The sequence below is a fragment of the Delphinapterus leucas genome, chromosome 12 (assembly GCF_059928025.1).
Source record: "Delphinapterus leucas isolate spDelLeu-1000000601 "Yukka" chromosome 12, BTC_Dleu_Yukka2, whole genome shotgun sequence".
In the NCBI taxonomy this organism is placed as follows: domain Eukaryota; kingdom Metazoa; phylum Chordata; class Mammalia; order Artiodactyla; family Monodontidae; genus Delphinapterus; species Delphinapterus leucas.
Genome location: NC_143140.1, coordinates 46,304,890 through 46,329,765, shown reverse-complemented (window position 1 = coordinate 46,329,765; position 24,876 = coordinate 46,304,890). Strand labels below are relative to the sequence as shown.

Here is a 24,876-nt window from a genome sequence, read left to right as displayed (position 1 = left end):
TGGATCATGTGAAACATGCATTATGTTCTGGAGTCTTACAAATGAGCTCCACCTGTATGCAAAGGACTAAAAACAGCCTGCAACAATAACGAAGACTGAAGTTGCATTAGCTGGAGATGAATGAGCCGTGGGACCAGTAACTGGACATCCTGCTACTCAGACAGGGATCAGATAATCCTACCTGTGACTCTTGCAGCAACTGTCTAAAACAAGGCAAGTTAAGAGTTAAAATTCTAGTCTCAGCGAAAGGACTAACGTAACTTAGACTGCAACTCCTGCCATATGCAAATTACTCTAATTTTCCAAGATCTTGGTTATTTGCTAGCCTTGAATTGGGTAAAAGCTGTTGAGCCTTTTTGTTTCGTCTTCAACTTTTCTCTGATTACCAAAGTCATATGTGCTTATTCTAAAAAACTAAGAAGATTAGGAAAGTGTGAAGCAGAGAAAAAATCTCATAATCGGCCCTCCAGACACAACCTTTGTAGATTTTGCTATTATTTTCTATATTTGTTTATATGAATGTGAACACCCTGCACTCCTGATGTTTTCCCCAAATTGATGTTGTGTTTATAATAAGCAGGGCCTCTTGTCAATAAGCCCTCTTAAATGTATTTCTTAAAACTTCAATGACCTGTATTATTCATTATTGAGTTTGGGTACTGCTCTCAAGGTCTGAATTAAGGCTTTTTATTTCAAGTTTCATATACTCTTGCATTCTTCTCCCCAAATTCCATGCAGAATGCAGGACATAAGCATGCAGGATGCTCTTCCAGTTGGCCCGCTTGTACAGACAGGTCTTTTTTTTTTTGGCTGCATTGGGTCTTCGTTGTTGCACGCAGGCTTTCTCTAGTTGGGGCAAGCGGGGGCTACTCTTCGTTGCGGTGCGTGGGCTTCTCATTGCGGTGGCTTCTCTTGTTGCGGAGCACGGGCTCTAGGCCCGCGGGCTCAGTAGTTGTGGCTCCCGGTCTCTAGAGCACAGGCTCAGTAGTTGTGGTGTGTGGGCTTAGTTGCTCAGCAGCATGTGGTATCTTCCCGGACCAGGGATCGAACCCGTGTCCCCTGCATTGGCAGGCGGATTCTTACCCACTGCATCACCAGGGAAGCCCTAGACAGGTCTTAATACAAGGAATGGCATCTGTATTCAAGGTATAATGAAAAGTTTACCCTTTACAAGCAAAGCACATGAGGGATTTTGGTTGTAGGGTACTACTTGTTCTGTCTTTTTGGGGACTGCTCTAGACCCACCGCACACAGCACACCTGAGCATGTCCTCCACCCCACATCCTCGTGTTTCCATGGCTGCTTCTGCACTCCCCAGTCCTCAGGTCCCATCCTGCTGCTATGGGGGCAACCAAGCCACTATACGGAGGAAAAGACCCAAAAATGGATTAGGGGGAATGGCACCTTACGTCTGTATCAAGTAGTCATCACAACTCTGTCTACTTGGTAAGTTAAATGTTATTCCTATCCTATTAAATACAGGAGAAAAATGGCACAAAGAAGTTAAGATGGAATTTTAGAATGGGAAGGGACTTCAGAGATCAGCTAACCCAGTTGTGTCCAAACTGCTTAGTGGATTCGTAGAGGTTCTGGTTCTTTAGGGCCTTAGGTGGGAGAAGCAGACCAACCCACCAACACTCAATGTGGCGAATTTACCAAAATTGATTACTTTCTAAAACATTTTCAGAAATGTTTTAACAGCATTAGTAAGACTGCTTGTTTTTTGCTATTAGATGAAATATTTCAAAATAAATCAATAGCTTAACTTCAAAGGCATCATAAGGAAACCAACATGAGCTAAAACAATCCTATCATACTGAAATACTGAGTTTTGTTTCTAATCAGTAACAACTGGGAGCTCAATACCTAGAGCAGTGCTCAGCACACAGTAGGGCCAAATAGATATTTGTTGGATGAACTTTTATGAATGAATGGGATCCATCAACTCTGCAGAAAAACCAAACACATAAGAGTAAAATCATTCAAGGCAGTAAGTAGGAAGGAAGTCTGGAAGGCATTCATGAGCTGTATGATTAATAACTAATTTCATATCTACTAATTGTACATATGAAATTGTGAAGGACCAAAAAACTCAAATTGATTAAATATCTTAAACAGGCTACACAGTGGATGCTAAGAAGTTCACACAGCTGAAAATGATAGAAAAAAATTAAACATCAGGATAAACGGAACTACATCCACATGAAATTCTGTCATTTTTTGTTACTGATGAAGCATATCTTTGTGAATTTATTTAATATGTGCTGAAGGTGCATAAAAGTACAGTGTGTTGCTGTTAAAGCACTTGGTGATCTAACATAAGAGGCCTACATGGGGAAGCACATGGCCAACCTGAGGGCTAAGGGGTATCTCCATTTCAGTTCAGCCTATATGTACTGCTGCCCAAATTACGGCACCTGAAAAATTCTCCTGCCAAAGATGACCATAATGTCTACTGTGGTGCAGCTAAGCTTTTCAGCTGTTGTGCACATGCTTTCAAACCCTCAACCTTTTTTATTAACACACAACCTCACCTCTACCTTCCTCCTCCAATGAAAGCAATCTGCTTGCTTCCTTCCACAAATCCCTCCAGGAGCACTGCCTCACTGCCCCCTCACACTCATCCTTCCTTCAAATTCCAGCTCAGAGCTCACTGCCCGCAGCAAGGCTGGCTCCACCCCATTCAGATCACTGCTGTGGGCCTGCAAGGACAGATACTCCATATTTAAAAGTGCAACTATCTTATACTCAGTGCTTTTCAGTTTTGAACTATGGTTTTGTTTGCTGCTGCCTCTTCGAGTAGATTGTAAACTCCGAGAGCCAAGAAGTGAGTTTTCTACTCTTCCTGTACCTCAGAGTGACCGACAATGGTTTGATGAATGCAGTGTGGTGTTCGAGCAATATTTAGAAAGTAAAATCTACAGTAAAATTCTGTGCTATAGGACGGAGACCACAATGTATTGATGATCCAAGTTTTGTCCTCTTAAAATTCATTGTACTTTTCGGGGAGAGTTAGTCCATACTTAATTTATTCAAATTAAATTTTTTAAAACGGTGCCTAGGTAATTGCAGTAGCTGGATTTCTGGGGGGACGGGATAGGGATAGGAGGGAGTGTTAATTATCCTGGGAGCAAACCCAAACCTGCGTGAAACAGGGTCCAGGTTCACTTGCTCCTTTCTGAAGGGCCCCGTCATTGCTGTCACCGGGGGTCGCTGCACCCACGCTTAAGCAGGGTTTTCTGTCCCAGGGAATGCTTTCTGAGCACAGTAGAGTAAGAAACAAGGCAGCCTCACCTGGCTTTCTCACATTTCAGTCCAATGCACTTCTGACCAACAAGCTGAACTTTAGATTTTATTTACAACACCATGGAGATGAAAGCTTTTCCCAAAGTCAAAAAGCTAATGCATAAGTAGCGTAGCCACCAATGGAGGTCCTTCTTCCTTCCCCAGAGGGCTCCTGGTGAAGAGATTATGCCTTGCCTGCGAAAGCAAGCAGGGTCTGGGCCTCACCTGAGGTGGCTGTGAGAGGTGGTCTGACGGAGGGCGCCCTATCTTCAGGTCAGAGGAGCAAGCTGGTGCCTGGGCTCCAGGCCTCTCCAGCAAGAAAGGACAGATCCTGAGGTGACCTTTCCTCCTGGTCCATCAATGTGAAAAGTCTCCTGTCACAGCCCACATGTCAGAGGGAGTGCAGCTTCCTCACACCCATCTGAGACCATCTAGATAGTATGGACATAGCAGCAGGAAGGAATTCTGAAAATGAACACCCCAGACCAGTCAGCCAGGACAAGGTGCATGTTTCTGGCCTCTTTCCTACTGTCAATTTGGAATAACTTTAAACTGAGAGTAATCACCATCCACTTTCTCTAAAGAGCCCAGACCTCTCATCTAAAAACAGCAACGCACGTCACTGCGCTGGCTCCTCTTGTCCCTCGTCTTTAGCCACACACTCCTATTAGAAAACAAATCACAAGCTAAAACCCAAACGCCCAAACGTGGCGCTTGCTAAAGGGGTCTCTGGTCCTCCAGGTGTGGGCAGCAGGAGGAGGCTGAGAATCACGGCTCTCTTTCCCTTTTCCTTTTTTTTTTTTTGCCGTACGCGGGCCTCTCACTGTTGTGGCCTCTCCCGTTGCGGAGCACAGGCTCCGGACGCGCAGGCTCAGCGGCCATGGCTCACGGGCCCAGCCGCTCTGCAGCATGTGGGATCTTCCCAGACCGGGGTACGAACCCATGTCCCCTGCATCGGCAGGCGGACTCTCAACCACTGCGCCACCAGGGAAGCCCTCCCTTTTCCTTTTTTACATCACCTGTGTGGAATGTTCTGAGGTGCCAGAGCCGTAAGGGACTTCCAGACACCACCTCACCCTAACGCCTCAACTCAGAGATGGGAACACCAGAGTGAAGAGAACTGAAGGGACACACAAGGCCACCTGCTGCTGGTTAGAGCTGGCCAGGGCCCACCCCCAGGGTTCCCGGCTCCGATGCCAGGGTTTGCTCTTCTCTCTACAGCAGGGGTTTTCAAACCTTATGCTCAGCAATAGAATCCTTTCCCTAAATGAAACCTTAGGCAAACATTGATTCACAGAGCAAATCGAAGTGGCAACCCTCTGGATAAAGTGGGGCTAGAAGATCCGGAGGCCCTACCCACAGCCCCGGCCTTCTCTCCGGGCCTGCAGCTCCTCTGAGGAGCCCTGGGGTCTCCTGGGACTGCATTTGAAAAATACTGCTCTTACACTCCACTGTCCCACACACGGGAGAATGCCAGATGGACTGGTGGCAAATATAAGCACACAAATGACGAGACTCCTGAACATGCAGAAAACAGAAGGAGGTTACTCATAGTCCAACCACGCTAACTTATAACCATTGCTGACAGTTCGACGTATTTTATTTTCATTGTTTTCTTCTAAGTATATTTGTTTAACAAATTTGAAAACATAATTTTCTGTCCTGTTTTACTGACTTGGCATTGGACATATATTTGCTTAACAAATTAAATTTTTATGAACACACAAGAATTTCAGAATGTTTTTGATAAGTGCCTACCTTTGGAAATATGTCAGAAAACTTGGACATTATAATCATTCAACTGAAGTGAGGAAAAGATATTTTTTAACAGAGATAATATTAGCTAAGGAGCAGACGACCAAAAAGTTACTGAAGAGGAGGCGGAAAAGACCAGGACTAGAGGACAGGACACACCGTCGACTTTCACAGAAAAACTCAGCGGGAAAGAAAGAGCGGCGCTAGGAAAGTCTTGGTGGAAAGGCAGCCTTAGAGAACCGCACCTCCAGGAAAATGAACTATTTCCAACTTTATCGAGAGTCTGATATGTATAGTAAACCCATACAGGCTTAACTCATCTAATACCACTTTTATACATCCCTGAAAACACTCAGAGGTGAATTACACCATTCTGTTATGGCCCCCACTATTCTGGAAGAGAACCAACAGCTGGATTTAGACACTTTAAAATCCATAACAAGGTACAAGAGGAGCAGGACTCTAAGACAAAGCCCGCTGCCTCGTGCCGGGCGGCTTCTGGCTTTCTGACTGTGTTCTAGACGTTGCCACTGGACCCAGCAGCACCTCAGGAAGCTACTGATTCGCACGCTCACACGGACTCATCAAACTTAAATATACTTTTTCCCAAGTGGTGCTAAACTACTGGCCAAACAGTTACAGAAGACAAAAATAGGTAACACAAAATAACCTCTCAATTATATGTATGTTCTTTTAATACTGCGATTTATTTTATTTTTTGCCAGCTTTGAAGAAAACGTTATTAAAGGACAACAAAGCTGGAAACTAAAATAAAGGACAAAGGCAGTGTAGCAGAACACTGCCCAGCACTAAGGGACCCCTCACTCTGCAGAAGTCTACCCCATCCATTTCTGCTCATCAGATCTTCAGATCCATCCACAGGGCTGTTCGTTTGGAACAGCTGGGATTTAAACAGAGGCAGGTCGTTGGGTCTGACTGGGAGGAAGTTGCAGAGCTGCCCATGTCACCTGGGTCTCATAACCTCTCAAATTCTTCCAGGGAATGCAAATAAGGCTGCACAGGTACGGCACATAAAGTGAGTCCTCCCTGGGAACACAGATCTCATTGGTGGCTGCTAGTCTTTGCTTCCTGTGCTTTCTCGCCAGGAATACACACCAAAGGGAGGTCCCTTCACATCTATGTTCATCGTCACAAACTTCCAGAACACACACTAGAGACCTCCATCTCTATTTAGAGGAGGCTATTCCCCGAGACGGGTGGTGAAGGGCTGTTCTGCTCTTCTCGTCACCTCCCTCCTCAGACTCCAGGATACCAGCCCACGGGGCTCAAAGCAGGGTCTCTGAGATGCTTGGTCCCCTTACTATGCACCCCTTCCCCACCTCCATGCAGCCTTAACACAGCGTTTGCTCTATTAGCAGAAAGTTTAACCTGTAGGGCATGTTGGGTTTATCCTTTCCTCTCTTGAGCATAGGAAACAAGTGATCTCCTATTCATAGGTTTAGTGAACAAAAATACCACAGCAATTAACATCTTACATCTGCATTCCCCTCGAGACCAAGTTAACATTCTACGTGTGTACACTGCACACTCACTACCCCCAACATCTACAAATACATTAAGTCACACACAGAATGAGACCTGGGCACAGGGATCGCTCCCATCTCCGAGCCTTCCTTCCCAGAAGCAGGTGGGGAGGCATGGAGGTGCGGGTCACATTTTGGAAGTAGGCCATGAACCCAGGCCTCAGAACAATTGATCTTACTCTCCAAACTGAGGGCTTGCCTGCCAGGCCAAGGGAGTGACACAGCTTAATCCTGCCTTGTGTGGAAAGGCTGACAAGATTACCACTCAGACAACAAATCAGTAGTAGAACCAGCTTTCTTTTTTACTGAGAAGTCTTATCAAGGGAACCAGTTATTAAATTATACACAAAAGATATGCTTTTTAAAAAAATCTCCCTTTTCTTTGTTGCTTCTAAACACTCAAGTCATTGTAACTAACTCATCCCCCATGACTTGGCCCAAACTTTCTGATGAAGGCAACAAGTCAGCATGTTCCAGAAAACAGTGCCATAGCGGACCGCCTTTCACTCCGATCCCCTACCTCTGTCTGTCTCTCCTGACTCATGAGGGTTTCTCCCCTGTGCAGCCATATGAGGGGCCATGTCCGCCACAACGTGAAATGCTGTGTCAGGCTGTGTTTCTCTAACAGAAAGGAAAGCGCCGCTCAACCCCGTTGAAGCTTGGTTCCTGACATGTCTAAGAACACTTCTTGATACAGAATCATAGCATTATTATTCTTTTTATTGTGACATATTTTCAACAGGAAAAAAAAGCTACACAGAATATAACAAACACCCATGTGCCCACTGCTCAACTTTAACAAATCTTAATATTTTGCCATACTTGCTTCAAATAACTTTTTTTAAAAAATAAATAAAACATTACAGATACAGGTGAAACACCATGTATCCCCTGCTCATTTCACTTCTCTTCCACCTCCCTTGGAGCTAACCACTATCCTAAAGTTAGTATTTACTATTTTTTATAAAAGTTTAAATTTTTACTATATAAGTATATATGTATAAATATGACATAATATTCTTTGCATATTTTAAAACTTCATATAAATGGTATCTGTCTGTATTGTTGCGCAACTTGCACTTTTTGCTCAATTTTTTAAAAAAACTCTTATGGAAAGTTTCAAACATATGCAAAAGTAGAAAGAATGTTATGATAAACCCCTACCTACTCATCATCCAGCCTCATGAGCAATCTTATCATACTGTATACATATATTATATCTATCCCCTACCCACTCAATCCCCCTTCTGCCACCCCCAATTACTCTGAAACAAATCCCATACATGCACAACTTTTAACGGTCTAGTTTCTATTGGAGCTGGCTTTTGTTCCAAAGAGAAGCCAAAGCAGAAGGGGAAAAAAATCCAAATACACAACCTGGTTTCAACCACTCTAGGAATTATAGTCAACCCTCCCTACCTGTGCATTCTGCATCTACAGATTCAACTAACCTTGAATCAAAAATATTTGGAGTAAAAAATTCCAGAAAGTTCCAAAAAGCAAAACTTGTATTTGCTGCACACCAGCATCTATTTATACAAGGTTTATATGGTATTTACAACTATTTATATAGCGTTTACATGGTATTAGGTATTATAAGTAATCCAGAGATGATTTAAAGTTTACAGGAGGATGTGCCACGGTTACATGCAAATAGCACGCCATTTTATATGAGGAACTTGAGCATCCACAGATTTTGGGAACTGTGGATTTTGGAAACTGCGGGGGTCCTGGAACCTATCCCCCATGGATTCCGAGGGACAACTGTATAGCTTAAATCATTAGCAAATGCATCTGACAGGGCAAAAAAGAATGCCCAGCAGTCAAAGCATAAGCTTCTCCCTTCCCATTGGCTGTGAGGTTGGGAGGAGGTCATCCCTGAACCTTTCCAGTGCTACTGCCTTCAACCCCAGCTCAGTCTTATCTCTGAATACTTGAACTGCTCAAGATAGTATCCTCTTGTCACCTAGAGAGAAACCCCATTCTCACCCTCCTTCTCATGCTCAATGTCTGAACTGCATCTCTAAATAAATTTACACATACACATGTAACAATAGCTGTTAGCGTTTACCAAGTGCTTTCTTTGTGCCAGGCATTTTTTTCATGCCTGAGGTTGCACTAAACCCATTTTACAGATGAGAAAACTGAGCAGAGGAGTTAAATAATCTCCCCATGGCCAAATAGCTAACAAGTGGAGCCATGTATTGAACCGAGGTGGAATGGCTCCAGGGCCCACATAACAACCCCCATGGCCTCCTTAGCAGAAGGACCAGTTTCCAGTGCAATATAAAGAAGCCACATGCTTGAACATTTGGAGGCAATCAAAACTCCACTAGCAAGTATGTGATAAAAATTGGAGTAACTGAGCCAGACTGAAGGCTATCTGTGGACTTCTCAGCTCCACGACACTCAACTTTTTAAGAGGTTGCAATCAAATTGACTTCCGTGAAAGAAAACTAAAAAACAGTACATAGGTAGATAAAAGCCATTCATGAGGCCAGCCTCCCCCTTCAACTCTACCCTCAACAGCCACTTATAACAGGGAACTGAAAAAAGAGTAGATCATGCTCTTAATGCCTGAAAACACGTGACCTTCTTCATCTTGAGAATGGGGCATCGCCATATCAAAGAGCTCACTGTAATGCAGGCACAAAAGGGGGCAGAATTATAATGATCTAAGTACTTGACCTTCATGCAGTAAATGCATCAAGTTTGGTCCCTAACAATTTTGGGTCATTCATAACAGAAATTGGTTTGTAAGGGAGAAATGCCATTTTTCTTTTAAGAACAAAATCCAGAATTTCACTCAGCAGCTTTTTAGGAACATAAAATTTGTTACAATATTGCTTCTGCTTTTATATATATATAATGCTGCGTTGTTTATAAACATACAATCTTTTTTAAAAAATCAGCAGATAAATCCTTCTATTTGCCAATGCAAAACACACACACACACACACACACACACACACACACACACACACACACTCTCCTCCCTATCCACCCCCTAGTGTCCAAGCCAAAGTCCCTTATCCAAAATGGACTACGATTTTTCACTGTGGTCATATTGTTTACTTGAAATTTCTAAACAAGAGTACACACCACTGTACCAATGTCTCATTTTATTTATTCAATGAACATTTATTGACCACTATGTTAAATGCTGAAATACAGCAGTGAACAAGATACTCCTTGAGAGCTTTTAATTTGAATATATAGAGAAATTTGCTCTTTTGCTTAAGTTCTTGACAAAGCTCAGTCGAGAGGACATCCAGTTGAAATTTTACTTTCTCATGGGAAAAATTTACAAGAGGTGGAGATTGGGTAGAGACAGGTAAAAAGATCATAATATGGTAACAGATACTTTTTCATAGGGTTTAAAAGGACAGTTCTATAAAGGCCACATAAACAGTTTCAAAGCTCTAGCTTCATTTTTTTTTTTAAGGTTTTTTCAATTTTTTTTTGATGTGGACCATTTTTTAAAGTCTTTATTGAATTTGTTACAATATTGCTTCTGTTTTATGTTTTTGGTTGTTTGGTCACGAGGCATATGGGACAGCTCCCCGACCAGGGGTCAAACCCGCACCCCCTGCGTTGGAAGGTTAACTCTCAACCACTGGGCCGCCAGGGAAGTCCCCTCCAGCTTCATTCTTGATAAAGTGTAAGCCTCTCCATAATATCCCTCCAAAAAAAGAGAAAGAAGGAAAAGAAATATGAGGGTGTTCACTAGAAAGTTGCAAGTTTTTTATGCTGTACTGCTTCTGTGCTCTGAATTTACATGGGTCGGGCAGGACAAGGTGGAGAAACAGAGGCAGTTGACACCGGTGGATCTCCAGTTCAAACATGGCACCACGGGCTTCCCTGGTGGTGCAGTGGTTGAGAGTCCGCCTGCCGATGCAGGGGACACAGGTTCGTGCCCCGGTCCGGGAAGATCCCACATGCCGCGGAGCGGCTGGGCCCATGAGCCATGGCCGCTGAGCCTGCGCGTCCGGAGCCTGTGCTCCGCAACGGGAGAGGCCACAACAGTGAGAGGCCCGCGTACCGCAAAAAAAAACAACAACAAAAAAACATGGCACCAGCTTTCTCTTTTACTGTGAACTTCACTTGCCTTTTGTGTGTCTCACTGACCAGATACACAAAGTTATAGGGATGCCTGTCCCAGATGCACTAAAAGGCAGCTACAGCAAAGTTACAGTACCTTGAATAATGCAATACACAGCGGGTTAGGGAGAGATAAAAGTTACTTCAGAAAGACTTACAGGGAATAAAACTAGCAGTAGAAAAGAGTGTAGGTGCTATTGTATGGGAGAAAGTATTATGTTTCTGTATTAACTGTTTCAGAGTGCTAAAATTTCAAAGGCTTCTAAGGCTTCTCTTGATACAAGGTTTCACCGCCTAACTCTTGACTTCCTGGTCCCTGGCTACACTTTACTTACCCTGTGTCATGCTGCTGGTCAGGGTCTGCTTCCAAAGAAAAATGTGAGGCATCTCTGCAGTCCCCAGAGTGCCTAGTACTGTGTCTAAACCAAACTCAGGGCTCACTAATAAAAATTTATCTTTAATTAAATTAAGAAGGCTTTCCCTGCTGTGAAGCAACATGAAGGACACAGCACTACTAAGAAGGTTGAACCTGAATCCAGCCTCTAGAGCAAGAGCTAATTTCCAATTTCAGGAAATTCAGGCGATAGAGGAACAAGATAATGACACCACAAGAAAACTGATATATCCAAAATGTGGGACACTGTGCAGGACAACTGACCCAGTTTCTGCAACGAGTCAACGGCCTGAAAAAAGAAAGGGGGCGGGGAGGTGGAGGCTGTCTTGATTATGAGACATAACATCCAAATGCCATGTGCGGACCTTGTTTGAATTCTGAGTCTAACAAAATAACTGTAAAAAAAAGAAAGAAAAAGAAAGGAAAAAAACGTTTTTTTAACACACACAAAAAATATTTTTATAAACTGGGTGTTAGATGATACCAAAGAATACAATAAATATAACTGTGATAATGGCACCGTGGCTATGTAAGAATGTCTGTGTCTTTCCAAGAGGCACCCTGAAGTATGTAGACGTGAAATAACTGGCCTAGGAGCTGCTTTAAAATTCTCAAGAAAGGAAAAAAGAAAAAGGGTAGATTAAGCAAATGAGGCAAAATCTTGATAACTGCTGAATATATATTCCATATTTTTTAACATGTTTGAACTTTTTCATGAGTTTTTAAATTAAGGAGGCTCAAAAGCAGTAACTTAAAATTTTATGCCTAAATGAAGCAAATATTTCCAAACCTCTCTGACCGCATCTTCACGCCTATCAGGGAAGTAGCTTAAACTGGCATACTGTTCATAGATCCTCACCCCTAAGACTTCAGGGAAGGAGAAAGTGGGAGTACAGGTATGTGAAAGTCAGCTAGGCTAGATGTTTGCAGAAGAGAGGTGGAAATGACCACATGTGTAAGTCAGGTCCCTAAAAAGAGAAATACCCCATTTATCTGGAGACAGCCTAACAAGTAAAACCGATAGTTTCCATCCTTACTGGTCTGCATCATCATTCAGAATTTACAGACTCACCAACATATCCCCAGGTGCTCAGCAGATAACACACTCAAAGGAATGTGAGTAAATATAGCTACAGTCCAAACTACCTCAGTCTTCTGTCCTCTCAAAACCAGAAGGCTTAGAAAATACTGATGTCCATGATGATAAACTAAGTTCCATAGATTTAGTTTAAGAAAGCTGTACAATTTAATATATTTTAGAAAGACTATGAAAATGTATAAAATAAATGGGCTTAGGCACTTATACATACTTTTAAAACACATACACACATACAAAAACCTCTATCCAATGAAAAGCAATAAAAGATCCTAAAGCTCATGATTCTTTTATGCATTCTAATCAATTAATTAACAAATGCAGTCTTTTTGTAATGCCTCCCTGAGAAGGGATATGAGGAATAGTTCCTTGATAGTAACAGGTGAGAAAGAAGGAAGAATAGCAGAGTTTGAGAAAGTCTAATAAAGCTTTTTCTTCTTTTTAAAGTGAAACAAGTCAGCAAGAGTTAGAGAGAAAAGTGGCAAGACCTATGCACAAATCGATCTAACTTAGGAGGTGGAAATGTAGAGCTAGCTGACCCAACAAGATAGGCCTGAGTCACAAGATCACAAGAAAATTAACATAAAAGGATAGGCAGATCTGCCTTCTTCTGTTTCCTCCCCACTCCAAAGCGCAGTGCAGGTGATACCATCAGGCACAGAGGCCCCACCACTTCCTAGTTCAACCAGGTTCTGAATGTCACCCTCCCCACCAAAATGTTCAAATTCTCTTGAAACTCTCACAGCCGCAAAGGCATCCCTCAGGCTCCATCTCCCTCAAATCTAATGCATTCATCTCCCCCTGCCCTCCCCGCATTTATCTACCTCTACCCCTTTTGTCTCAACCTCATCTCTGGCCATCCTCTCGGGGTTGTTCAGTATTCCCTATTTTCACCATTTTGCCCTCTTTGTCCCTTTCCCTTCCAACCTGCTCTCCTCTCCTCCCCTCTTCTCTGTCCCCTCCTCTTCAGACCTTTCTCATGCTTTGTGTTACAACGGTTCCCACTCCTGTTTCCCACTTGAACTTTCTGTCCCTGCCACTTCCTCCTCTTCTCCATTCTATACCTAGAAGCCAGTTCTGAAGCCACTTGTCATCTGACTAAACCAGAGGAAACAATCTTCTCCTAGAAAGGGCCAACGTGAGGTTTAAACCAATATAATATTTAAAAATTAGTCACGTTAAAGATTGTTTTTAACATCTTCAAGGATGACCTGGATGTAGTAAGAAGGCCCCCAAAGCTTCAGGTGGGCTTTTCCAATTTTAGGGCCTGAAGTGGAGAATTTATATAACCAGGCAAATGTATCCAAATTAATATCCTGGTTTGCATTTCTAACCCATTTATCACGGGTTCACCATCAAGGCCACAGGGATTTATAGACGAAAAGATCTCTCTTCACTGGTTTATTATCTATTGATAAATTCCGTTCAAAGGTGCTTAAAGACAAGTGCTACTTTATTCACAAGGAAGCCTGAGAAAAGCACAGAAAGAGCAGTTACCTCACTTACTTAACGTCTCCTGCTAGAAAAAAAAATAGGTGTTTTTTTTCTTTCTTTTTTTTTGTTTTGTTTTTTTGCGGTACGCGGGCCTCTCACTGTTGTGGCCTCTCCCGTTGCGGAGCACAGGCTCCGGACGCGCAGGCTCAGCGGCCATGGCTCACGGGCCCAGCCGCTCCGCGGCATGTGGGATCCTCCCGGACTGGGGCACGAACCCGTGTCCCCCGCATCGGCAGGCGGACTCTCAACCACTGCGCCACCAGGGAAGCCCAAAATAGGTGTTTTTTAAGATCATAGAATAATACCGCTGAAAGAGAGGTTTTACTATGAAGCAAATGTTCTACCTCCTCCTAATCCCTTCTGAAAAGATAGAATATTTGCTTGTAACATTATCGTCCTTTGACTTCGCAATGCCATCAAAGTACAATACGCTGGTAAGGCGGTAAAAGGAGAGAAAAAAATAAAAAACCTCCCTGTAAACTGATACCGCAAACCTCTACCTATGGGCAGTCCTCCCCTGCAAGCCCCCCACCCCGTCACCACTTTACCACATGACTCCACTGTGTCTCGGATCTTAAGACACCACAGTAAGATGGCGCCAGAAAATTACACAACCCTCATCCTCAGTCTTACTTAGCCTTTCCTACAGAGCTGAACTGGGAGAAGGTCTTAGAGGGGCCCTTCACAATCTAGATAGAAGGTAACTCTGGTCCCTCGTCCTTGAAAATGCTGCTTGATTCTTCTGATCTATCTGCCCTCCTTGGCACCTCAGACTGCTGTTGGCGATTACTATTATTCACCACCAAGAGTAAAGAATTACTTTTTGCTAGGAACTGTGCTAAGCACTTAATTTGCATAACCTGAATGTGATCCTCAATTGGGATTTTAGCTATGAGAAATGGGGGCACAGAGAGGTTATAGAACTTGCTCAAGGTCTTACCAGCAAGTCAAGGAGTTCAGACTGGAACCCAGGTATGTCCTAAAGCCCAGAATCTAAACCATGACACAACCTTAGGCAAAAAGGATCCTCCAAGACCCCATCCCAACTGCAGAAGTTCAAAGCCCCCTAAAGATCAGAAGACTCATTGTGTGAAAACTTTTTCACCCACCCATGGGTCCTCCCACCTTCTGCCTCTGCCTGCCATGCCCAGTGTGGGAGGAAGGAGGCGTCTTCCCCACCCCAACCCAGAATAGAGGACTGTCCCACCTCTTCCTAATTACAGCTGGCGGAGAGTGTGGGTTTAAATGCTTTCAACGCCATGGCACCTACTTCGAACTTTGATGGAGCCTCCTTCCTCCTCCCTGTCCCACCTCATGTCCTGGATGAAGCAAATGGACCAGAGAAGAGTCATGAACCAAGTGACAAAACTCCATGGTGAAACGCCACACTTCCTCCCACCCAAGCCCTTTGAGTGACATTCCTTTCAAAGGACCACACAAATGTCCTCTCCCCCCGCTAGCGCTTCTCTTGTGTAGGAGAAAAAGATTGAGGAAATGAGTTACTGTGGATTAGCCATTAGAAAGCTCCTGCTGAGCTCATGCTTTATCTTAGTTAATGCTTAAATATGCAAGTCAGAGACTTCAAGTTCATACAGGGCTTTTGGAGGAGGGGAGAAGAGTACACAGAGGTAATCTTGTCGTTTTTCTTAGCACGAAGACACATATTTTGTACTGAAAAGTAGATTCTGAAACTGAAAGCAAAAACAGAGAACTAAAATACATGGCATCTTCCCATATCTCTGTGGAGGAAGAACCAAACAAACTTGGACCAAGGGGCAAGTATCAAAGACTGATAATGGTTACTGGTGACTGAGCACTCGGTCTCTTCCAAGCTCTGTGCTAGATGCTTTATAGACAATTTTTCACTCAACCTTCATAACCCTGTAAAGTTCTTATTATAAAAAGGAAACTGAGGCTTAGGGACTCTACCGCCAACATAATTATACAGCACTTACTGTGTGCCAGGCACTTTAAATATGCATATACTGACTCCTTTAATCCTGCTGTAAAGATTAAAGGAGTAGGTGATACTATTAAGAGATGAGCAAACTTACTGAGGGAGTCACTTGACCAAGGTTACACAGCTGATAAATAAAAGGATTTAAACCTAGGCACTCATGGCTCCACCATCTGTGCTCTCGTTGCTGAACTATACTGCAAAACATACTACCTGGGTTTTTGTTTTACCTTTCTTTTTTCTTTTTTTGCTGTTATTTCTCCAATGAGACTGCAAACTCTTGGAGAACAGGGACCACTCTACACATCCTACTCAGCAATCAGTATTATGAACCGGTTAAGGCAGAGTCATCAGTAAATACAGTTGACCCTTGAACAACGTGCGGGGTGGGTGGTTTAATCCATGTATAATTTACAGTTGGCTCTCTGAATCCATGGTTCCTCCAAATTCTCGGATTCAACCAACCACAGACCACACAGTACTGCAATATTTACTGTCGAAAAATATCTGCATATAAGTGGACCCATGCAGTGCAAGCCCGCCTTGTTCAAGGGTCAACTGTAATCGACTCTGGTGCAACAGAGGGATGGATCTGACTGCTGAGAGTGCCTCACTCAGCTCCACTGCCTGGGTCCAGGCCTCTAGCTCCTCCCACCTCAGCAGTCCCCAAAGCCTCCTGACCTGCCTGGGCCCATTCTGGGGATAGGCGAAGGATGACTGGTACAGACTGCAACTGGCCTAACATAAAGGTCAGATTCCTTTACTCCCCGTTTCTAATCCACTGGGAAGCAATGCACAGCAACTGGACGTCTGCTCCATCCCGCTCCATCCCCCACCCAAGGTCCACAAGAGTTTGAAGCCCTCCCTCCCACCAGGTCCAGGAGTGACCTCAGAAGCCACCATTAATCAGCAGGTCAGCATGCAAGAGGGCATCTACTGACCATTCCTGCCCTGTTGCATAAAGAACACACCCTTTGTCCTGACCTTTGGGCGGACCTGTTCCCTTTCTTCCCACTTGTCTGTGGTTGTTACTCCTTGACAACTGTTTCTGGAGCACCCACCATACACTAGGTTGTCTGTAAGGGGCTGGAAATACAGGGTGAACTACAGACGCAAAGTCTTTGCCCTCACGGAACTTATCCATCCTCTTCACCTAAAGAAACTCAAGGCTCGGGACTTCCCTGGTGGCGCAGTGGTTGAGAATCTGCCTGCCAGTGCAGGGGACACGGGTTCGAGCTCTGGTCTGGGAAGATCCCACAGGCCGCGGAGCAACGAAGCCCGTGAGCCACAACTACTGAGCCTGTACTCCGCAACGGGAGAGGCCACGACAGTGAGTGGCCCCCGCTCGCCGCAACTGGAGAAAGCCCTCGCACAGAAATGAAGACTCAACACAGCCAAAAATAAATAAATTAATTAATTAATTAATTAGGAAAAAAAAAAAATCAATGGCCTGCCTGTGCATCTCTGATATATGTGCTCAGGTCATTAAGTAACCTAGGAACATGGATTAAAATAATGGGGCTTGTGCCTTAAGGTAGTGACAGATATTCCAGAAAACAGCGACCACTTGCTAGGAGGACAAGGTGCCACGGGTATCTGAGCTGGCAACGCGACCAATGAGTTCTGACACCCCAGGAAAGAAAGCTAGCATCCTCGGAGATCACCTCCTTGGAGTTAACAGTGATTTAAACTCTACCCAGGCCAACTGATATACCTTACCTATCTCATACCACAGGAAAATACAGGGATCACGCATAAGTGAAATTTTCATAAACTAACGTTTACTTCTCAATGCCAAAACATTAAAATGTTAGCCAATTTAAGAGAGTGTACTGGACATAAATTAACACTTTCTGGATGTCCAGGGTCATACTGAAGCGTGCACCTACACTAAACAGCCTCATACTATGTCCCCTCCTCAGAGCCTGCTTCAAGCGGCTTCCTCCCCCCACCGCCAACCTCCCCCGCACCAGCTGTCTACCTAGGAAGAACTGAAAGGAAAAGCAGATAACTAAGCTTATGCAACACACCGGCTGAATCTGGACACAGTTCTAAGTCAACCTGCTCTGATCTCCCTTACAAGGAGGCAAGAGGCAGGGAAAGAAGCCATCATGTACGAAGCGCCCGTGCAGGAGAGGCACCATCTCAGCGTTCCATAACCCCATTTAAACAGCCCAGCACATAGCAATACTATTCTACTTCAGAGAGAAGATGAATGAGTCCTGGCAAAGTGGGTAGCTCACCCCAGCTCTCACAGCTGGTAGGTGGCAGGGTGGGGCTGGGTCCCAGCTCTGACTCCAAGTCACATCACCCCTCTATTACACCAAAGGTGAGTCACCGGGGAGTGATGATCTCGCCAGAAGATCCTGACAAAGGCTGTAGAGCTTCGAAGTCTTCTCACCACAACCTCCCAGAGTAAGGATTTCTTTAGTTTTAGAGAAAGAATTCCTTTTATCGTTGTACCTTTTAGAAGTTAAAAGTCATTGGCTAGTACCAATGATTAATACAGTGAAGACAAGTATCTCAGACCAGACACAAGAAGGCACCTTTAACTGGGGTGCTGTGAACAACCTAGGATCTTCACTGTAGTTTTCATCAATAAACCTAAAGGAAGAAACTAATTGCTATGACCATACAAAAGGGGAGACCACTCACCTAACAACCTAACAAAATTATTACTTCAATCATTATTTTAAGATTGAGCAAACTCACCAAGAAGCATGAAAATATTTAGAAATTAAATTTTTCGCAGGAAACTAAACAACAATTAAGAAAAGCATAACTGCACATACATGCCAGTTCATTATAGATAGTTTTATCAATACTCTTGATTAAATTGTAACAAATACCAGATAAAATATTTAATCCTCTACACACGGCATGTGTTCAGTTAATACTCTTTAGTCGGGGTCTTATAAAAATGTTAAGTAACTGCAAAAAATATGATAAACATGAGAAACACCGGCACCCAATTCCACTCAGTTGAGGACGCACTTGTGATTTCTTTGATCCTCACTTTTACACAAAGAAAAAAAGTTTTTTAAGAAATCAAAGCACATCTAAAGCTTTACCAAAATGCAACACCAACTTTAACTTTTTACATTTTGATTATTTCCTGCCAAAATAAAGTGGCAATGTAAATTCTTCTTTCCAAGTCCACATACAGTATTTACCCTGCAACTACGAATCTTTCCTAAAAAGTGCACTCATCCTAGACCCATAGCTTCATTCTTGCCACTATTTATTAAGCAAGCAACCTACTGGTCTGATAAACTTGATAATTTCCCCCTTCACATCTTGAAATATAAAACCTAACCCTTTTACTTGAACTTCCTTGGATTTGTGCCCAAAGAGCTGTAAATCCTTCTAGAGTAAACCAAGAGATTTTTTTTTACCATTAGTCTACCCTAAAAAAATGTCTCTTCAAAACAAGGAAAGGAGGTACACACCCTAAATTCCATCATCCATGGGCTTCCAAGCTCAGACACAAGTGCCTGGGAAGCACGGGTACGATCTGATCTGGATCTTGCTCTCCAAGCAAGTGAGAGAACTTTTTCCCCAGAACATTCCCAAAATACCAAACAGGTTCTCACTGGAAGAAGGAAATTTCCCTGCTCTAACACTAACTAGCCTCTGATGTCTTTGTCATTTGTATGCAATCCGGATGTCAAAACCTTGGTGGCATGATGGCTCCTACCTGCCCATTAACTTGGTACCTATCTTCACTGAGGAATACAGATTTCTCCATTACTTCAAAATTCATTTCACAAACGAACCAATGCAACTTGCAGGTCGTTCTCTCTCTCTCTCTCTTTTTTTTTTTTTTTTGGTGAAAGGAGGAAACTCTTGTATCAACTGATCGCCGAAGAGGAAACATTAAGAATAGTCAATATCATGAAAGGAGGAAGACTTTTCTTGTTTAGACCAGTATAGGAACCCACAGCCTAAGATCTGAATTTTATTAGCCAATATTCTTTACTCCTTAATGAATCAGCACGACCTCGTATAAATACCTGATTTGTTACAACTGTGTTTTCTACAAAGGGCAGAAGATAGACAGGGGTATATTCCTTTGCCTTCCTGGAAAAAGGTTTTGTGATTTCTTATTGTTAATGACATCAAAAAAGCAAATACCCAGGAGCAAGAAGTCTAACGAGGCCTACCCAGGGTGAAAACAGGCTTTTCCACAACTGAAGGGCCAGGCCCGGCGGCCACAATGGGGCTGAGCCAGTGTCTGTCAGTTCGGTGCCTGAGACAGGGCTGAGTTGTCCTTAGGGAGGGACCTGGAGGTAGCAAGCGTCTCCACCCAAAGCGAGGAGGAGAGACATTAAGGAAAGCTTTGCATGTGCAGGTGGGTTCACGAAAACCTACTTACCACAAGTATCTTCTACTCACCCACAGAATGTCCTACAACTCCTATCCACACTCACCAATGACCCAGAAACCAGGACAAGAAACAGCTTATAAGCTCGTCAGGAAGACTCCAGAGACATCTAGGGCTCAGGATGTCTGCCCTGACCCCTCCTGGGGGCTAGCCCAGAAGCACACAGAATCCTCCCCAGACTGGACAGTGGAAAGCATCCGCAGATTCTGGTAGGCTTCTGAGGCATGCTTCGGTCCTATGATGGGCCCACAATGAGAAAGGGAACCACGCCACAGAGCAGAGATGGGCACGTGGCACTTGCCCGTCTCAGACTCCTTCTGTGGCCTCTCAGACCTGGGAAGCGGCCGATGCTCCTGCTGCCCTCCACTGCCTCTCCGGAAGGGGAAACACTTCCAGTTTAAGGCCCGCATGATTCTAGGACTCCAGAGAAGCACGCTTCTGAAAGAATGCCTGAATGGGAGACACAGCACACGGGAGGCCCCAGCTCTCCCACAGACATCTGCAAAGTGAGTCACTTCATCTACGTCTGCTGCTGACACCCCTGCTCTGAGTAAACGAGTAAGGCAAATGGACCCACACAGCATCCGTGGAAACTGGATGTGTGATCACCACAGCAACGGGGAAGGAGTGGTCCAGGAAGAATGCCTGCTGCTGCTTCCACACATGCTGGTTCCTTCCCCAGAGGGGCAGAAAGGCTCCCCTCAATGCCTGTGTAGTTATGGGGAGAAGGGGGAACAGGGGAGATACCAGGAAAGGGAAGGAGAGAGAGATATTGAAAAACAAAAAACACCCAAAAAAAATATATTAGTGGGGAAAATAATCTCAACTCAACCATATTCTCATAACTCTCCAAGGGGCAGGGACTCTTTCCTCTGATTTGATCCCAAGCAGAAATTACACTGGACAAGATCCATCTTCCTTCTTCTTTCCTCTGCCTTCTCCTGGCTGATTCAAGTGGACTCTCAGGAACAGAGCAAACCTCAAGACAGAAAGTTTCCACTCTCCCCAGCTCTCCTGCCCTCCAAGAGGAAATTAAGGAGAGCTGCCCCAACCACTCCTCAAAGCTTCAGATGCCTCTGCTTCCTTCTTCCCAACTCTGCAGACAGAACTTGCGATTTACTCCTCAGTGGCATGAGGCCCACGACCATCCCTAATGTCATATAAACCTGACTGCATGAGCCTGAAGCCAAATTCAGGAGAAGTCTTCCTCGCACGCCCTGCCATTAGGCATCGCCTGGCTGGCAAGCACTGAGTGGCCTGACCGTGGGGAGCTAAAGCCCTCTCGCCTCCAATTTTCTCCCCCACGAGTTGTGAAAGAGCCTGGACCCCTGTCAGGTGTAAAGCAAGGTTTCTCAGCCTTGGCACTACTGACATTTTTTTTTTTTTTTTTTTTTTTGCGGTACGCGGGCCTCTCACTGCTGTGGCCTCTCCCGCTGCGGAGCACAGCCTCCGGACGCGCAGGCTCAGCGGCCATGGCTCACGGGCCCAGCCGCTCCGCGGCATGTGGGATCTTCCCGCACTGGGGCACGACCCGTGTCCCCTGCATCGGCAGGCGGACTCTCAACCACTGTGCCACCAGGGAAGCCCTCTACTGACATTTTGAGCTAGAGGATTCTCTATTGTGAGGGTGTGGTCCTGTGCACTGGAGTATGTTTAGCGGCCCCCCCTGGCCTCTACCCACAGACTCCAGGAGCAGTCCCTCAGTTGTGACAATCAAAGGTGTCTAAATGTCCCCTGGGGGTAAACCTCTTCCCCTGACAAACACACACAGGTCCCCTGCTCATGCTGAGAACTACTGGCTTAAGATATCACTTCTGCGTATTCTCTTTGTAAATTCCTGTTTTCTTAGGGGGAGAAGTAAGACATGAACTGCTACAAGTGACTAAGACCAGTGTGAATTAATCTTTGTTGAGAGGAGTACAGCCTGACAAAGACATAATTACACTGAGGGCTCGGCCTTTGTGGCAGGGCTGAGGCGGGGAGGTGGGAATGGAGATGCCATCAGTAGGAAACACGGTATAAAAAGAAACAGCTGACTCCCCATTAGCAGCAGGGACTTGAAGCTGCTTTCCATTCATTCATTCATTTATTTATTGTAAGTAATCCCAGGTTGCCTTTCTCAGTTTTTTGTTATGTGAGTTTATCAACTTTTAATTGGGCTTTCTGATATTTTTTATTTAAAAAAAATTTTTAACATCTTCATTGAAGTATAATTGCTTTACAATGGTGTGTTAGTTTCTGCTTTATAACAAAGTCAATCAGCTATACATATACATATATCTCCATATCTCTTCCCTCTCGTGTCTCCCTCCCTCCCACTCTCCCTATCCCCCTATTTATAAGGGAACAGAATGGAATCCACCTCTCTGTCTTACCCAAGGAATACAGGCTTGGCTCTGTAAGAAGCTCCAGGACTACAGAAAGTCTGAACCTCACCAAACACCCATGACCAAAGGGTGAAACTGGACCTGGCCACTGAAACAAAGCCAACAACTCCAACATTCTGCCTGAGGACTGTCTCTAGGAGCCCTGGACAAGCGTCCTGGTGCCCACAGAGAAAACTGGAACAGGTGAGACGGAAGCCTACGATGTGGAATGACTCTGATGGTGGACTCACAGGGATGCAAAATCACACTGAATAAGCAACAAGCAACTTATTCTAGGAGTTCTACATGATATCCAAAAGGATAAAACATGGTTCCTGCCCTCAAGTTGCTGACAATCAAGTTGAGAAAAGAAAAGGGTAATTACACATTCATCGTCATCACCATCTAACAGCAACAGCTAAAGTTTATTGGAAGCTTATAATCCCAAGCTCTGTGCAAGTCACTTTGTCCATTATCTCTTTCAATCCTTACAACATCACTATAATATAGGGAGTATTAACATCTCCCTTCTATAGCTGAAAACTTGAGGTTCAAAGTGACTACCTGCCCAACATCACTATAATATAGGGAGTATTACCATCTCCCTTCTATAGCTGAAAACTTGAGGTTCAAAGTGACTACCTGCCCAAAGTCACAGAGCTGATATGTGATGGAGCTGAGTCTCAAATATGGATCCCTTTAATTCCAGACTCCTATGTAACCAATGTACAATGAATGCTGTGCTAAAGGCCACAACACCGCAGGAGTGCAAAAGGGCCAGAGCGCTGAGGACTGGCAGACTGCCAGGATTCTCAAGGAAAGCCAAGAACTGGGGTTGGCAAAGGAGAAGAAAAAGTGCTTCCAAAGCAAAAAGGTCTTTAAAAATTAGCTCCCTGTCTCACAGCAGCCTGATCAGCTATTGGAAACGTTGCTGCCCACAAGGGAAATCATAGTCTTTCCTTCAAAGGATTTAGAGGCTGGAATGAGGGGCTTCTGCAGGCAGGCACAGCTGAAGGCCAATAAATGCTGGGTTTTCTTCCAGGGATAAATGGAAGGAATCAAAATTTTTCTGATGGGCTCAAAGCTTTAACTTTCTTCTCACAACCACACCATTGCTCTAGGTCAGTGGATCCTCATCCTGTGGAGTTATGGACTCTTCTGAGAGTCTGGTGAAGGCTATACCGCCACTTCCCAGAAAAATGTCCATGTGCACAGTCTTCTGCATACCATTTAAGAACACTTAAAAGGCTTTATACTTTACAAGGGCAGGAGGATATGAATCCCTAATTTGGCCCTAGGTTTGGATTTCACTTTTTTCAGGCATTTTCTTCCTAATGATCCATCTACTCCTTCCAAAGCGGGTCTGTACTGGACTAAATTTGGCCAATGAGGTGAGAGATTCATTCTAGTGATTTTTTTCCCTGTAGTAGCTGAGGTATATCATGCACTACACATATATGTAATTCTTTCTTCTGGGTGTTGCCTTGCAAATTGTATTTTGAATGTGACTCCTGACATGGCCTTAAAAATGACCAAGGAAGGGCCCCGATTTGGTTTTGATGGCATCTGATGTCTCTGGGACTCACACAAGCAGTTAGTGAGTAAGGCAGCCGCTTGCTTACATGAACAGAAGCTCCACTCCGTCACCCTGATAACTACATCCTGGATGAACTGCTGCTCCTCATGGGTAACTTCCTAGCTATTCAGACAGAGCAAGGACATACAAGCTTGGCTTCCAAAATGCTTAATGGCGATTACACCAGTCTGCTGATTCACTAAGCAGTACAGGATGTGCCCAGCTATACACTCTATTTCTTCCCAATCTTATTTCATAAACTCCAATTTCATAAGAACATAGATTCTCCATCCAAACAGAATTATCCTAAGTGAACAACTGAAATACTAGTTATCCCCAAAATTTTCTTTGGAAGTGGAGATATAAATAAGACATGATTTTAATAAGCATTTTAATCGTTTTGGTTGTATCCTTCATTCAAACATTTAAGAAATGCCTACATCTGGGATACTGGGGCAGGTCACAGGCACAGACAGAATCATTTGCTGAGTGTCAGTAATAAAACACTATGTGACAAAGACACCAGCTAGGCCCTGTATCAAATAAAACAACTTTTATCAAGTAAAAACATTAATAATTTTAATTTTGTTCTCTCCTACTCCAACCCCAAATTAAAGACTACAACTTGAAATCTTTAGTAATAAGCTGCCAACAACAGCTGCTATTGAAAAATAAAAGACTCTTACTATAAACAAATTACTAGTTCTGTCCAAGATAAATAACTTGGTGTTCTATCCTCAGACTCAGAAACACGGCTTCATAATACAAATGATTCCAGTTCCACCAGAAGAGCATCATGCCTTCAAACACACACAGCCCCTTCCGCCTATAAAACACTATAAAGTACTTCCATCTGTAAAGAAATACAGGGGCCCTGTCTGCAAAAAGCAGGTAACTTTAGTTTCTACGGGAAACATCTAGATT

At 44.0% G+C, this 24,876-nt stretch overlaps 1 protein-coding gene across 7 annotated transcripts in view; it reads right to left on the bottom strand.

Moving 5' to 3' along the window:
* The window catches only part of FOXO3 (forkhead box O3), a 119,969-nt gene that overhangs the window by 40,656 nt on the left and 54,437 nt on the right, over nt 1–24,876 (bottom strand). The window contains exon 1 of one of the 7 annotated variants that reach the window (XM_089921915.1): nt 3,511–3,673. The exons of the other annotated variants lie outside the window; for them this stretch is intronic. The gene's annotated coding sequence lies outside the window, so the exon portion shown is untranslated. Of the gene's footprint in view, nt 1–3,510; nt 3,674–24,876 lie in introns of those variants that run through there. 7 annotated transcript variants of the gene reach the window in all.